Source organism: Manis javanica, chromosome X (genome assembly GCF_040802235.1).
Source record: "Manis javanica isolate MJ-LG chromosome X, MJ_LKY, whole genome shotgun sequence".
In the NCBI taxonomy this organism is placed as follows: domain Eukaryota; kingdom Metazoa; phylum Chordata; class Mammalia; order Pholidota; family Manidae; genus Manis; species Manis javanica.
In genome coordinates this window covers 57750786-57767868 of record NC_133174.1, presented here as the reverse complement: position 1 = coordinate 57767868, position 17083 = coordinate 57750786, and the positions used below count along the sequence as shown (strand labels likewise).

The following is a 17083-nucleotide window of genomic DNA, read 5'->3' as shown; positions in this document are numbered from 1 at the left end:
TCGGGATTGACGGGGTCCTGTTCCTCGAGGTGGCCTAGGGCCCTCCTTCACCCCGGCCAGGAATATCCTGGCCATCTCCTCCCTCTGCTTCTTGTTCTCCCTTTTCTGAAATTCTCTGTCTTCCTTCCTATTTTTCTCCTGCATTACCCATTTCTCTTTCCTCAGCCTTTCTTCTCTATCTTCCGGAGTTTCTCTAGCATTGAAGACTTTCTCCGCCTGCTGCAGCAGTTCCCTAATAGAGATCTCCCCTAGGTCCTCCCGCTTGTTGAGTTTTCTCCGGATATCGGGGGCTGCCTGGTTGATAAATGAGAGGACTACAGCTGACCTATGTTCCTCTGCTTCCGGGTTTATGGGGGTGTACTGCCGGTAAGCATCAAACAGCCTTTCCAGATACGCGGCTGGGCTTTCCATTTCCCCCTGAACAATAGTTTTTACCTTAGCCAAGTTAGTGGGCCGTCTGGCGGCCGCCCGGAGACCGGCCATCAGAGTCTGGCGGTAGACCCGGAGACGCTCCCTACCTTCTGCAGTTCCGAAGTCCCAATCTGGGCGCGTAAGTGGGAATGCCTCGTCGATGATGGGCTGGAGGGTAGTGGGTCTTAAATTTTCTCTGAGGACATTTTTCCTGGCTTCATTGAGGATACGCTCTCGTTCTTCCGTTGTGAAGAGAGTGCGGAGTAATTGCTGGCAGTCGTCCCATGTGGGACGATGGGTAAACATAATGGACTCTCTAGACCTATAAGACACTTGGGGTCCTCTGAGAAGGGAGGGTTCTGAGTCCTCCAATTATAGAGGTCACTAGATGAAAAGGGCCAGTATTGATATTGTTGAGCGATGCCTGTACCGATGGCACGCACAGGCAGAACTGGCACTGCTCCTTCTGAGGTGGAGGAGGGAGCCTCCCCTTCTTGTTCCCTGGACCCCGAGGCCTTAACTGCATTCCTCCTGTTCTACCTAGTGCCCAGCATGGGGCCAGGGTGGGGGAGGGTGGGGAAGCTCTTTCCGGCCTCCTGCCTCCCTCTGCTGAAGAGTTTGGGGAAGCTGCGGCCGCCTGGTTCCCGCTGGGTTCCCCAGCTTCGTTTTCTATCCTCCCGGCAGCTTCACCCCTCTCCTCTGCATACGGGGGTGGCTGCTCAATCGGCGGGAGGGGGTAAAGAGGAGAACTGTCGGGGAGGACAGGCGGTGCACTTGGGCGCACAGGATTTCTGGCCCTGCGATCAGAGGGCTTTGATTTTTCCTGGGCAACTAGGACGGAGGTCTTTTGTGGGTCAGTATGAGGTTTCTCCACCAAAAAGGGCTCCAACCATGAAGGGGGATTCTCGGCCAAATTTTCCCAAACAAGAATATAGGGAAGTTGGTCAGGGTGGCCCTCAGGACCTGGCCGGGAGATAATGGCTTTGATCTTGCCAATAAGGTCCAAAAAAAGAGACCCCTGGGCCGGCCAGCCTACTCCGAAGGAAGGCCACTCGACTGAGCAAAAGGTGTCGAGCTTACCCTTCTTGATGCCAAGGCTCATACTTAAGGCCTGTTCCTTGACCTTGGGGAAATGGGAGAGGATCAGACTCTTAGGAGTAGCCTGAGTCTGACCCATGGTGAGAAAGAAGAAGGAAAAAGAATATGAGGGAGACAAAGGCGAAGGATGAAGATGCCACTTCAAACAAAATGACTGTTGTATGTGCTTGTGAACGAGTGCCTGTCGTTGCACAGTTTTTCTTCTGTGGGGGACGCGAATTTATCTGGGATTCGCGGCTGTGACCCCCTTATCCTGTCACGGGAGTCTTCTAGCGGCCAGCGCCCTAATGGCTCTTAATTGCCCGACCCGTGCCCGCAGGGAATGATGTAGTGGCAGAAAGGAGGAACAGAGAGAGCAGGAGAACCTTAGAACAAGGAAACTTAAAATGAGAAGTGCAAAAAGAAATATAAACCAAAACCAAAACACAGTAAAACAATCAGTGATGACACCAAACACACACACCACATCTGATCGCACTCGTTCGGACCGGTCCTTCTCCCACTCTGGTGCACACCACACTCACCACTTTCAGGGTCCTCAAAAACTCTTGTAATTCTCCCGAAGGGCGTCCACTCGGACTGCCGCAGGGTGACGAGCTCAATCTTTTCCTCCTCGGGCGCCAGTTTTCTGCCGATCGGATTTGCCTTCCTAAGGCCCAGTCACTCGGACCTTAGGGCCAGGATTGGTTACCTGGGCTTCACCCAGGGTCGCTAACCTGGGGGCCGGGACTACCAACCCGGACTTCCTCACTCGGGACCACTAACCCGAGACCATACACGGGATGGCGACTCCCGCTTTATAATGGATTTATGCAGACACGAGGGGGCAACCCTCGAATTACACTGCCCCGTCCGGACAATTAGACCTTGCCTCCAGCTGTCCTTTGTTCTCAGGGAAGCCGCTCGGATCCCGGACGAGCCCCCAAATGTTAGGGTCCTGGCTTCTGAGGCTTCTCCAGAGAACAAATTACACAGGCTTAGAGATGTAAATACAGGCAAAGTCTTTATTCAGCCAGCAAGCTGGGGTCGACAGCACCTCCCCTGACACGCAGGCCAAGTCCGAGCTGCCGACCCCCAGGCAACTTTAGGTATTGCTTATATAGGATTTTCACAGCGTCACACCGAAGCCCGCGCATTTCTACCACCAATAATTTTTAAACACTTTCTATATTGTAATCTTTCAGGAAACACTCCAGCTGCTTGACCGCTTCAATTGTTTTCTCTTGCTTACCCAAGCATGTCTATGTGACTTATCACGGATCACGCCCCCAGGCTGTTGCCCACCTCTAGTTATCTAACTTAAAGCAGGCGCATTTCTAAGCTTAGCCTCGGGTTGTTTATTCAAAACTGGATGGCCCATGCTGAGAACAAAGCACACAGGCAGTTAGGTTAAATGATGTTATTAGTCCTCTTTCCTGACTCTTGATGCCCCCTGCCCTCCTTTACAATTCCCCCCTTTCTCCTCTATGGGGTTGTGGACGTTGCTTTCTCTCTGGCTGCTTCCTGCTGAACAGGGGTGGAGAAGGGAGTGAGGGCTTGAGGATTGGGAGGAAAGGGTTGATAGGACTCCCCACAGTAAGGATGAGTAGATGTGGACTTCTTCAGGTTTGGAAATCAATGAAGGTTCCCTGTAACCATAGGTTGGCCAAGAGGATATGGGTGTCAGGAGCCAGGCGTCTGCAGCCATTGTTTCTAGGAACAGTTTCCAGTGGAGAGAGGGGTCCATCTCAGCGTGTGGTGAGGAGGTCACGTGAGGGTGAGGGATCTTCTGTGGCCAGAAGCTGGTAGTTCCTGAGTAAAAGCTGGTTGAAAGCTTAATTAGAGATTTTTCTGACTTGGGATTTGATGAACTTTATTATACAGGGTAAGAAGAAACAGGCGAGAAGAATGATTATTATGGGGCCTGCGATGGGCCAGAGCCAGGTGAGGAGGGGGTTTGTTAGTATTGACGAGAATGGGTTGGAATTGGAAGCAGAGTGGAGGCTGGAGGCAAGGTCGGTGAGTTTGGTAATGTCAGTTTCTACAATGCCGGATTCGTTGATGTAATAGCAGCACTCTTCCCAGAGGAAGATGCAGGTGCCGCCCTTCTCGGCTGTAAGCAGATCTAGGGCCCGCCGGTTTTGAAGGGTGACTTTAGCTAGCGAAGTGACCTGTCTTTGGAGAGAGGCTAGGGAATCGGCAGTGGATGTCAGGGCTCCCTCAAGTTTGGCGTTGAGATCTCTAACTGCCTATAGAGAGTGACCCAAGGCTTCTCCCGAAAACCCTGCCCCAATGGCTGAGGTGGTTAAAGAGATACCGACCATGATGGGAAGGAAAGCAGCCCTTTTTGTGCACAAGGGCAAGGGAGGTTGGAGCTTAAGAAATTTTGCCATGCTGTAAAGTGTAAACTGTGGGATTAGGGTGACGAGAATGCAGGGTGTATCGGAGTTGAGAGGCACTGAGTTGAAAAGACTGCCATTACACCAAAAGAAGTGTCCCGGTTGTGTAAAAGTCTTAGAGCCGGAGGTAGGGGTGTAGATAGAGAGGCAGTGAAGTGCGCTGGAGGGAGGTGGAGTTGGGCCTACACAGTGGTGGATGGTGGGAATATCTGCGTATTCTGGTTCACATAGGAGTATGTCTGCCAGGGGGCAGAGGGGTTGTCTTTCTGCATGGAAAGAGTAGTTGGAAATATTAAGGGGCACAGCGGCCAGCAGTGGACGCTGTAGTGATGCACACAAGAAACAATTGGCTGTGTTAAGGGTGTGGTTGAGAAAGATGGTGGTGTCCTGAATGAGCTGTAATGAAAAGTAGGAGAAATGAGAAGAGGGGTGGGGATAAGAAGATGAAGAGGCGCCGTCAAGAGTTTGGATAATGACTTTTTCGGAATGTCTGCTATCTGATGCAACTTGAGAGATCTGGGAATGAGAAGGAACATACTTTTGAGAGATATGAAGGGTACCGTGGTGGTCAAGGACCCCCCCCATAGTAAACTGAGGCTGTGACTCTGGCAGCTCATCTAGAGTCCCAGGGATCTGGGATTGATAAGGAGAATGAGCCGTTGGGATATTTCATGAAACGGTTGGAGGAGTAATACTGTGGGTACCGGGAGTTACTCATGTAGTGAATGGCACAAGACCAGTAGGGACATCTCCTGTAGGTGTCTGGCCATTGCCTGCAATAGGCTTGTCTTTGGTCATAGAGGAAGCAGAGGTAGGGAGAATAAGGGTAGCTGCTAGTGAACACTTCAGTGGAGGGAGGAAAGTGGAGGTATAAAGGCTCAGAGCAGCTTTTCAGAGGGCAGTCTGGTGTGGCAATGAGGGCAGTAACTTTTGTTTGATGCTGTGTGTAAGTCTCTCTGACTTTGAATCGCCATATAAAGGAGGCTGGGGTGGCGGGGAAGACAATAAGAATGAGGAAAAAAGCAAGAGAGCAGTAAAGGAGGAAAAAGTCATGATTTGGGTATGGATGGCAAAGGGGGTGAACGGGATTTTGGAGGAAAGAGGACAGTAAGGTCAGGAGTCTGGAGGGAGGGAGAGTCTATAAACTTTTGTAGGTTAAGAGATCTTTTAGGTGATGTGGGGACAGAATGGTAAGGGGCGCCCTGAATGTCAGTTTATGAGCTTCTTTCTGCAAGAGCTTTCTAGCGGCTAATGCTCGTAGGCAGGGGGCCCATCTCTGAACTGTGGGTTCTAATTGCTTGGAGAGATAAGCTACTGGGGCAAAGGATGGGACATAATATTGGCCTATGACTCCTAGAGCTTGACTGGACCTCTCATGAATGTATAATGAGAAGGGCTTCAACAAATCAGGAAGATGGAGAGCTGGGACTTCTACAAGGGCTTGACGGAGCTTAATGAAGGAGTGTCGGGGTGAGGAGGATAATGGTTTTTTAGGGGGGCTCTTGCTGAGGTCGTATAAGGGTCTTGCCAACAGGGAGCAGGGAGAAGTTAGGGATCCATGCTCTAAAATATCTAGCTAGGCTTTGAAAGGAAAGGATTTCTGTCTTGGTTTTGGGAATGGGCAGGTCAGAGAGCAGCCATTTTCTGTCTAAGGTAATGGACTTTCTTTGTTTAGATAGAAGGAATCTGAGGTAAGTGACAGGAGGGGAAGAGATTTGAGCTTTGACGGGGGATACTTGGTAATTTCTGGAAGCTAGAAGGTTAAGTAGGAAGGCAGTGTCAAGTTGAGACTGTTCTCACAAGGGACTGCAGAGTAGAAGATTGTCCATGTATTGTAATAAGGTGGACTTGGAGTGATCATGATGAAACTGTTTGAGGTCCTGAGCTAGGACCTGTCTAAAAATATGGGGACTATCTCGGAAGCTTTGTGGCAAAACTGTCCAAGTGAGTTGTTCAGAATGTCTTGTGTATGGGTCCGTCTAGGTGAAGATGAAAAAATCTTGGGAGCAGGGGCTTAGAGGGATAGAAAAATGGGTCCTTGAGATCTAGGACTGAGAAGTGGGAAGCCGAGGCAGGGATCTGCGATAAAAGGCTGTATGGATTTGGAACTAAGGGATGGATAGGGACAACGGCTATGTTGATGAGGCAAAGGTCTTGGACAAGGCGGAAAGATCTGTTGGTTTTTTTAACAGCTAATATGGGGGTATTAAATGGGGAGTGAGTGGGTCTGAGGTAATTTTTGTTTAAGAGATCTTGAATGATGGGTTGGAGGCCTATGAGGGCTGAAGTGGTTAGGGGGTATTGGGCCTGACAGATATACTGAGAGGGGTCACGTAATTTGATAGAGTGGGGGAACTTAGGGCCACGGAGGGGCTTGTAATGTCCTAAACTTGGGGATTTACAGGGTGTATGAGGGCAGAACCGGAGCTTTCATTTGGTAGAGGGGGGTCGTTGGCTATGAGGGCCATCAGAAAGGGAGTACTGGGGGCTGTGGGAGTGGATATAGTTATGGAAACGTGGAGGAGGGAAAGGATGTCCCGTCCTAGTAAAGGGATGGGACACTGGGGCATAACGAGGAAGGAGTGGGAGAAAGGTATGGGATTGTCTTGGATTGTGCATAAAGGGGGGGGTTTAATGTGAAAATCTGTTTACCTCTTACCTTGACTATAGGAGTAATGGCAGGCATTGTAGGGCCCCGGTATTCTCGCAAGACTGAGAAGGTGGCTCCTGTGTCTAGGAGGAAGGAGATGGGGTGACCGTCTACTGTTAAAGTAACCCTGGGCTCCTGTTTGGTGATGGAAATGGTCGGGCGAGAAGCCCCCGGGCCCCATCAATCTTTTTCTGCCAGCCCCACTACGGCGGGCTTAGGATGGGGGTTGTTCGTCCAGCCTCCCCTTCGGGTGGTTGGGCAATCAGACCCCCAGTGGCCCTTTTTGTGGCATCTGGGTTATGGGGTGGTAGGAGATCTGGGGAGGGGCACGCCCTTGACCAATGTCCCTCTTTTCCACACTTGAAACAAGCTCTTGGGGGGGGGGGCTTGTTTGTAGAGGGGCGCCCAGGTTGTGGTTTTATCAGCTGGGCCAACATTTGGAAATTGGCTTGATCAGCCTTTTGTTTACAGCGGTCTTTCTCCTCTTCCTGGTTATGGAAGACTTTAAAGGCCACTGTTAGGATCTCAGTCTGTGGGGTAGTGGGGCCCTGTTCTAACTTTTTGAGTTTAGCTTTAATGTCGGGGTAGCTTTGAGCTAGGAAGTATGTCATAAGGACATGTCTTCCTTCAGGTGTTTCTGGGTCTAGGCTGGTATACTGTAATAGGGCTTGAGTGAGTCTGTCTAAGAACTCGGAGGGGGTTTCGTCTCTCTTTTGAATTATGTCTTGGAGTTTTTGAAAATTGACAACTTTACGAGCTGCCCTTTTTCAGACCTGCTATTAAGCAGGAGGCAAAAATATCTCGAGAGCAGAGACTCATGGCGGTGTTATAATCTCAGTGTGGGCCTTGTTCGGGGACAGCAGTGGGGCCAGGGGGATAGGTGGGGTCAGTCCTGTGGGTTTCGGTAGCGTGCATTTGGGCGAAGTCCCAAACTCGTCTACGCTCTTCAGGGAGGAGAGTATTGGCCAGGAGCATGAAAATGTCATGATGCGTGAGGCTGTAAGACTGGAGGGTCTATTGAAACTCCCTGATGTATGTCATGGGATCAGTGGAAAAGGAACTTAGGCGTTTCTCTAGTTGGGCTAAATCTCTTAAGGAGAAAGGGACGTGAACGCGCACGATGCCTTTGGATTGTACTACCTCCCGGAGGGGGGCGATAATTTTGGGAGGCTCTCAGGACCAAGTCTGAGGGGGACTGAAGGGTTCTGGCTCAGTCTGTGGGGGAGTGACGCGGTCTAGCCGTGCCTAGTCGAGCAGGTCCTGAAGTGCAGAAGGGGGGCAAAGAAAATAAAGAAAGATAGAATCGGACCCACTTACTTCTGCCGCTCTAGTTGGGCTTGAACTCATGACTCTGAATTAAGAATCCCATGCTCTACTAACTGAGCTGCAGCAGGGCTCTAGTTAATTGCTTATGGAATGCGTAAACAGAATGTTCTTTGTTCTCCATTCCTGCCACATCCGCAAGTGGGGGAAGGGCATATTTAGAAGTAGGGGCGGTGTTTCTACACATCTTCAAGGTCTCCCTATTTTCAGAGTGAGGAGTCTTGGCAAGATATGTTTTTGTGGACAGATAACTTCTAAGGACTGCACTGGTTGTTCTCTAGCTTGTGCTTTCCCATGCTGCGTTCAGATATGGGGGGAGGTGCTTTCCCATTCTCCCTACAAACATGTGAGAAGACAAAGGTGGTCCCTAACAGGGGAGAAACAGGTGATGAGGGCAAAGACGGAGGAGGCTCTTGGGACCTAGTTAAAGGGGGGCTGAAAGGCTCAGGCTTAATCTGCAGGGAATGAAGGTGGAGGAGGTGAGATGGGGGAGGAGATGGTTGGGGAGGAAGGGAGAAGGGCTGTTGTAGGAGAAGAAGGGGAAGGGAGTGAACGGGAGGCTTCTGTGGGGGCGGCGGCTTGCAGGCTAGGAGACCTTGGGAGGGGGCGGGGGGAGGAGGAGGCAGAAAGCTTCCATATAGGGAATCTCCTTCCATTTTTTCAGGCTCTGGCAGTAGTTAAAAAGATCGCGAGTGATGTTAGGATCAAGAGTTCCCCCTGCGGGCCATTGGTTGTTATTGTCTAGGGGGTATGTCGGCCAATCTTGGGAGCAATATTTATGGAGAAGTTTTGGTTTTATATCAGGTGTCAGGGAGGGGGTAGCCAGATGCTTAAGCAGGCATTCAAGAGGTGAACTTTCAGGGAGGGATGAGGAGGCTCCCATGGCTAAAGGACAGAGAAGGAGACAAACAGGGGAAGATGAACGGAGATCCTCGGACTGGAGGCAGACTGCAAGGAGACAAAGGGCATCCCCAATGATCCTTGGTGGTCTGCGGGAACTCGTATACGAGTCGGAATTTCTTGGAAGTGTGGGTCGTCACCCAGACTTCCCTAAGAAGGCAGAGTGCCGGAGTCACGAGGTACCTAGTGCTAGGCGTTTTCAGCGGACGGAACAGAAGGAGGAGGGGGGGAAAAGGGAGCGTTCTCATCTACAAAGGAGTCACCTCGTTTATGGCTGTTGGAGGGGGGTGCCTGAGAGTCTGCCGCAGCCATGAAGGCCTGAGGTGGGGATTTATGACTGTTGGAGGAGGGGCCTGAGGGTCCGCTGCAGCCGTACAGGCTTGAGGCGGGGATTTATGGCTGTTGGAGGAGGGGCCTGAGGGTCCGCCGCAGCCATGAAGGCCTGAGGCGGGGAGAGTTCCATCCTCATCCCCGAGCGTCAGGGCCTTGCCGGACGATCACGGTCAATGGCACTGCGATAGCTCGGGGAAGAGTGGCCCACCCCGGGGAAATTTTGCTTAAAAACTTTCAGCACTGATGGAAGGGACGGTGAATGCGTTTATGACTGTCGGAGGAGGGGCCTGAGCGTCCGCCGCAGCCGTAAGGGCTTGAGGCGGGGATTTATGGCTGTTGGAGGAGGGGCCTGAGGGTCCGCTGCAGCCGTGAAGGCCTGAGGCGGGGAGCGTTCCCTCCTCATCCCCGAGCGTCAGGGCCTTGCCGGCACTGTGATAGCTCAGGGAAGAGTGGCCCACTCCAGGGGGAAAACTTACCTAAAGGACAGAGAGGAGTGGTGAGTGTTATGAGACAGCGCCGGAAAAAGAGGACGAGGGCAAGCTGCTGCTGGTGTCGGGGGGAAGACGGGGCCCAGTTGGGGTGTCCCATCTCCCGGGTTTCGGCACCAATGAAAGGAAAGGAGCGACACATAGCAGCAATTCACCGGAGAGTTCCGCTTTATTAGGGAAAGGTGCTGGGTTATATAGGAAGGGGCATGAATTGATTGAGGTGTCACTTCTACGGGGCTGGTGGCTGTTGGCTAGGTGCTGGGATTGGGAGGGGGGCGAGAGGTGATTGGGCTTCAGGTGGCGCCGGCGGGAACTGAGGACCCCGAAGAGAAGCCGGAAGTTTGCCATCTTACTGGTGGGGACCCTTCAATTAGTATATTAAAAACTTGTGCTGTTCTTCTTTATTTGGGGAATATTAACTGATCTCACTGAAGAATGACTCTAGAGCTGAATGTTTAACACAGAGTTTTAGTAGGGAGTTTCCATGCATGCAGTTACATCGCTCTGACTGCAAATATCCTGCCTTGCTTTTTCCAGAGTCCCCCACCCTACTCTGACTACATACCCATGGTCCCTGTCTCAGAGTGATGGCCAAAAGAAACTAGGAAATCTGGGAATGTGACAACTGGTTGTTAGTAAGTATACTCATCCTTTCTTTTCTCTCTTTTTTAAATATGACCTCACAGAATTGTATTAATCATAATTCTTGGTTGATGACACACACTCATCATTATTATTATTTATTAAATATATACCTTTTATTTATAGGATCTCTATGAAACAATAAACTCAGTAGCTTAGTGTGTCTTGGCTGATAATTGAACCTTTAATCTTTGCCTCATCATTAATTTACAGATGTCCCTCTCCTCTATCTATCTCTATCTTTATCACTCCTTATTTTCCAGTAGGGATTTCCCTCTTGAGCTCAACACATGAGAAATATTTGGGTAAGTATTTACCACCCAGCTAAAGAAATGGCATGCTGCCAATAGCTTTGAAGGCCCCCACACACTTCTCCCTAATTTCCTTGCCCTCGTCTCCTCCTTGCCCATGAATAGCCAGTATGCTGATGTGCTTTTCTATCATTCACTTGCTTTTATTTTATTTGTAGTTTCATCACACATGTGTGTGTCTGCCTAAACAATAAAACATTGTTTAGTTTTGTGCATATGTATGTGCATATGTAAATATAAAATATGGTATTCCTCTGTGACTTGTTTTCACTCAACACTAGGATTCTGAGATTCATCTTTGTTGACATATGTAGCTCCAATTTTTGTATTCCATTATATAAATATGGATGATATACTGTGATTTATTCATCCATGCTCTTATTGATGGACATTTGGGTTGTTTCCAGCTTGTTTTTGCTGTGATGAACCATGCTTCTAGGACATTTTTATACATGTCTTCTGAGTCTCACATGTAGAAGTTTCTCTAGCACATATGCCTAGGAGTAGAGCTGCTGGGTCAGGTTTTGTGCATATTCAGTTTTTTTTCTGGCATGCTTGACTGTTTTCCAAAGTGATTGTATCACATGCTTTCACCAGAGTGTGAGTTCACATTGCTCCATATCTTAACACTTGTCTATAACTGACATAAATTTTTGCCAATCAGTTTAGTGTCAAATGCTACCTTATAGAGGTTTAATTTGTATTTCTCTAATTACTAAAGAGGTTGAGCATTGGTTCATATGTTTATAGGCCAATTTTTTTCTGAAGAATACCTACTTGTGTCTTTTACTCATTTTTCTATTGGTTGTTTTTCTGATATAGTCTATATATTGGTCTTTTGTCAGTTAGGTACTGTGAATGTCAATATTCCAATTTATAGTAAGGTATAGGGACCATGACCTCTGGAGCGAGACTGCATGGGTTCAAATCCCAGCTCCACCCTTTACAAACAGTGTGATTTTGTTAGACAGGAATGAGTGGGATGGAAAGGAGAAAGGGCCCCCAAAGATGACTCAGGGAGTTGATCAAATATAACCAGAAGGCCAGAAATGACTCAGATAGTTAATCAGATGAAGCCACATGGTCCAAGAGTGACTCAGGAAATGTCCAGGGTCCCCCCAGATAAGAAATATCAGAGGCACAGGCACATCACAGCCCCTGTCCCCATTTCACCAATCAGAACAAGCCTAGAGAGCTGACAGCTATCAATCAAAGACCTCTTTGCCCTGCCAAAACCACATAAAGAAGCCTCAGAATGAGCATCCATGCCTGCCTGTCTTACCTTAGGCAGGCCCGCTCTGTTACTCTATGCAGAGTGTATTAAAACTTACTTTTGCTTTCTTGACTATGGTCTCTTGTTTCACTGTATCTGACTTCCCTGTGACACCAAGCCGAGTCCTTTCCTTTCCCAACAATTTCAGGCAATTAACTTCCCTGGCTTCAGTTTCCCTAACCTCCTTGAGCTTTATTTTTCTCATCTGTGGAGTACTCATCTCATAGAATTAGTGTATCAATTAAGCAAGTTAATCTTGGTGCCTGGCCTATAGTAATTAACATATGCATTTCAACTGGATCTTCCTCAAGGGCAGGGATTTTGTTTTGTTTTGATTTGTTTACTGATTTTATCTAAAGGACCATTAACAGTGCCTGGCACATTGTAGGTGCTCAGTAAGATTTGCTGAATGAATGATTTTTCTCCTAGTTTGTAGACTGTCTTTTCATTTTCTTTAGAAGATTTTTTAAAGTTCTTAATTGTAATGTGGTTGAATTTGTCAATCTTTCCTTTGAGATTTACCCTTTTTGTGTGTTGTTTAATAAATTCCTCCCCACAATATTTCACTATATGTTCTTCCAAAAGTTGAAAAGTTTGTTGTTAAAATTTTTTCATAACTTTGGGGAAAAGACAGATGCAAAAATTACAGGTTTACTTAATTACAGAAAACTTAACTCCACAAACATTGATTTGAGTACTTCTCAGTCTGTAAAGGGGGCTAGGCCAAGCCTCTTCAAGCTCCTTCCACCTTGTTTTTAGTCTCAGGGCTGAGTCTTCTATCCTAACCTTCCCCTTCTCTTCTCTGTTGCCTCATATTTTCTTAGCTAAGACTCCTTGGAGTAGAAGGACTTAAGTGAAATATATTTTATATCTCATTCATTCATTCGGCAAATATTTGTTATGTGCCAACTATGTTGTGTGCAGTGTTTTAAGTGTTGGGGTCACAACAGTGAACTAGAGAAAGTCCCTGTCCTCATGATGCTTATATTCTAAGGAGGGAAGACAACAACAAACAAAGTAACTATATAATATAATGCCAAATGGTGATACATTCTGTAAAACATACCAGAGTAATGGGGAAGGGGAATGGCCTGCTGTTTTAGGTAGATTGGCCAGGGAAGGCACATAGCTATCTAGCGCAAGAGCCATTCCAGACATGATTGCAGCAAATACAAAGGCCCTGAGGCAGGAGTATACTAACTAGTTAAAGTAATTTATTCAAGGAATAGCAAGCAGGTCAGTGTGACTGCAGTTGGAGTTAGTGACAAGTAGAGAAAACAGTAGGAAGTGGAGACAGAGAGGTTGTGCTAGGGTGAGCCATGGTTAGTCTTTGAGGAAGTAAGTTACTTTGGGGTATCAATAACTACTTGTTGGATGGAAGCAACTAAGACTGGATTCCTATTCTGGTCTCCTGGTCTCTGCTTTCTCTTTTCTTCTAAACTACTACCCACATTATAATTTGAGAATTCCTCTTATACTCATCACTTTCAGGGGTTCTCTATTGTTAATGATATAAAGGCCAAATTATACAACTTCTGAAACCTCAGCCATGGTGTTCCCTCTACCTGGAATGCTCTCTTACCTTTTCTTTGCTCAAGGCCACACAGCCATACAGTTATGACAAAAAGCCAGTTGTCTTGATTCCCAGTCATAATAATCAGAGCATGTCTGAACTAGAATGATTTGTGTTAGTTAGGATATAGGTTCACTGCATGTGACAGAGATACAAAATAAATGTAGCTTAAATAAGATAAAAATCTATATCTCTCTCTTTCAGACACCAAGAGGTGTCTGAGCTATTGTGCAGGCCTATTTAGTGAGATTGTCAGGGACACAAGATCCCCTATCTCTCTGGTGTTGCCCATTTTTGCATGGTCCAAGATGGCTCATTACCATATCTGCTTAGACTATTGCAGCATCCTCTCTAATGGTGTCTCTGCTTTAATATTTACCCCTTTAAAATCTATTTTTTTACAGGGCAGCTAGAGAAAGTCTTCTAAACTACAATTCAGATTTTGCCAGTAACCTGCTCAAAACCAATAATGAGGAATATTTTCCCCCAGTGATGAGGAAGATCTGGAGAAACAGATGTGGAGTGATTTCTAGGATATATTTAAGTGAAAAGAGCAAGATGAAAAACACCATATACAGTAATGCAACCTTTTGTCAGGGAGGAGTTACAACAAGAACAATCCTAAATAAACAGTGTAAACTCACAAGTAAAAAACTAGAAAAAGAAGAACAAATGAAACTCAAAGTTAGTAGAAGGAGGGACATAATAAAGGTCAGAGCAGAAATAAATAAAATAGAGAAGAACAAAACCATTGACAAAATTTAAAAAACCAAAAGACAGTTCTTTGAGTAACAAAATAGATAAACCCCTAGCCAGACTTATCAGGAAAAAAAGACAAGGACACAAATAGTCATAATCAGAAACAAAAAAGAAGTTCCAACTGACACCACAGAAGTACAAGGAAGTATTAAAGAATTCTATGAAAATTATATGCCAAGAAATTGGACAATATAGAAGAAATGGACAACCTTCCAAGACTGACTGAGGAAGAAACAGAAAATTTGAACAGACCAATTACCAGTAACAACCGAATTGGCAATCAAACAACTCCCAACAAACAAAAGTCCAGATGGTTTCCCAGGTGAATTTTACCAAACATTTAAACAAGAGCTAATACCCATCCTTCTTAAAGTATTCCAAAAACTGGAAGAGGAGGGAATACTTACAAAGTCATTCTACGGGTCCAGCATCACTCTAATACCAAAACCAAACAAAGAAACTACAAAAAAATAAAATTATAGACCAATATTCCTGATGAAAATAGACACAAAAATACTCAACAAAATATTGGCAAACTGAATTCAAAAATAGACCAAAAGGATCATCCATCACAACCAAGTGGGATTTATTTGAGGGATGCAAGGATGGTACATTGTTCATAAATCAATCAATGTGGTACACCACATTAACAAAAAGAAGGATTATTTCAATAGACGCTGAAAAAGCATTTGACAAAATTCAACATCTATCCATGATAAAAATTGCTGACAAAATGAGTATAGAGGGCACATACCTCAACATAATAAGGGCCATATATGACAAACCCACATCCAACATCATATTCAATGGTGAAAAGCTGAAAGCTTTTCCCATAATATTAGGAACAACACAAGGATGTCTACTCACCACTCTTATTTAACACTGTCCTGGAGGTCCTAGACACAGCAATCAGACATGATACAGAAAAAAAAGGCATCCAAATTGGTAAGGTCAGGTGACATGATACTCTATATAGAAAACCCCAAAGATTCCACCAAAAAACTATTAGTACTAACAACTAGATTCAGTAAAGTTTCAGGATACAAAATTAATACACAGAAATCTGTGGCATTTCTATTTACTAACAACAAACTAGCGGAAAGAGAAATCAGGAAAAAATTCCACTGACAATTGCATCAAAAAGAATAAAATACCTAGGAATAAACCTAACCAAGGAGGTGAAAGACCTGTACTCTGAAATCTATAAGACACTGATGAGAGAAATGAAAGAAGACATAAATGAAAATCTATCCCATGCTTATGGATAGGGAGAATTAATATTGTCAAAATGGCCATCCTGCCCAAAGCAATTCACAGATTCACTGCAATCCCCATCAAAACACAAATGTCATTTTTCAATGAATTATAGCAAATAATCCTAAAATTCATATGGAACCACAAAAGGCCTTGAATAGCCAAAGCAGTCTTGAGAAAGAACAAAGCTGGGGGTTTCACACTCCCTGATTTCAAGCTATACTACAAAGGCATAGTAACCAAAAGACGATTGTACTGCCACAAGAACAGACCCATAGATCAATGGAACAGAATATGGAGCTCAAATATATACCCACATATATATGGTCAATTTTAATATACGATAAAAGAGCCATGAATATACAATGAGGAAAAGACATTCTCTTCAGTAACTGGGAAAAATGGACAGCTACATGTAAGAGCATGACACTGGATTACTGCCTAACTCTATACACAGAAGTAAACTCAAAATGGATTAATGACCTAAATATAAGACATGAAATCATAAAACTCTTAGAAGAAAAGATAGGCAAAAATCTCTTGAACATAAGCATGAGAAATTTTTTTCTGGGCATGTTTCCCTGGGCAAGGGAAACAAAAGCAAAAATTAACAAGTGTGATTACATCAAGTTAAAAATCTTTACAGCAAACAACACCATCAGTAAAATAAAAAGGCAACCTACAGTATGGGAGAATATCTTTGTAAATGATTTATCTGACAAAGGGCTAACATCCCAAATATATAAAGAACTCATATGTCTCAACACCAAAAAAAAAAAAAATTAAAAAATGCACAAAGGACCCAAACAGACATTTTTCCAAAGAAGAAATACAGATGGATAACAGGCACATGAAAAGATGCCCCACATCACTAACCATTAGGGAAATGCAAATCAAAACTATAATGAGATATCACCTCACACCAGTCAGAATGGCCACTATTCAAAGACAAAAAATAACAAGTGTTGGTAAGGATGTGGAGAAAAGGGAACCCTCCTACACTATGGGTAGGAATGTAAATTGGTGCAGTCACTATGGAAAGCAGTATGGAGCTTTCTCAAAAAACTGAAAATAGAAGTACCATAGGACCCAGTAACTAAACTAGAAATTTATCTGAAGAAGACAAAATCTCTGTTGCCACATTATATACAACAGACAAGTTATAGAAGCAACTTTTTTTTTCACTTGCAGCTTAAACACTGATATTTATTTTAAACCCTTCTCCAATTTCTCAGGAAACTTGAGCTAGCTGTACCTTTGCTGTCACTTGCATGTGTAGGACTGTGCAATCATATCCTCATACTCCTTGTACAGATATTCCCATTTGCCTCAATCAGAAGGATGCTAATGGCAACATACTTATAAGGGACACAGGAGGGGTGAGGGGTGCTTTGGTCTACCAGCTCATTGACAAGATTCTGGATGGTGGTATGATTGGGAGAATTTAGACCACAGTGTAGTACCCAAGGGCAGGCTCCCTTACAGTAGTTTGGGGTATAGAGATGGGGAGCAATGATCCAGTGATCCCAGCCCAGCTGGTGGAAGCTGACTTGGAAAGCATAGAGGGAATACTGGTTTCTTTCAGGTCCATCATTCTCCTGGGAGGGACCAGGAGGGATCAATAGATGAATGGATAAAAAAGAAGTGGTACATATACACAATGGAATGTTATTCATCTATAAAAAAGAAA

The 17083-nt window shown here is 45.6% G+C and overlaps 1 long non-coding RNA gene across 2 annotated transcripts; it reads left to right on the top strand.

The window, feature by feature from the left end:
- Positions 1 to 386: 386 nt before the first annotated feature.
- Positions 387 to 16675, top strand: LOC140847537 (uncharacterized). Of its 2 annotated transcripts, none has more exons than XR_012127589.1 (3): positions 387 to 550; positions 10119 to 10216; positions 13785 to 16675. It is a non-coding gene; the product is annotated as an uncharacterized lncRNA (long non-coding RNA). The 2 variants fall into 2 exon arrangements; XR_012127590.1 differs by lacking the exon at positions 387 to 550 and adding an exon at positions 9169 to 9589.
- Positions 16676 to 17083: the final 408 nt, after the last annotated feature.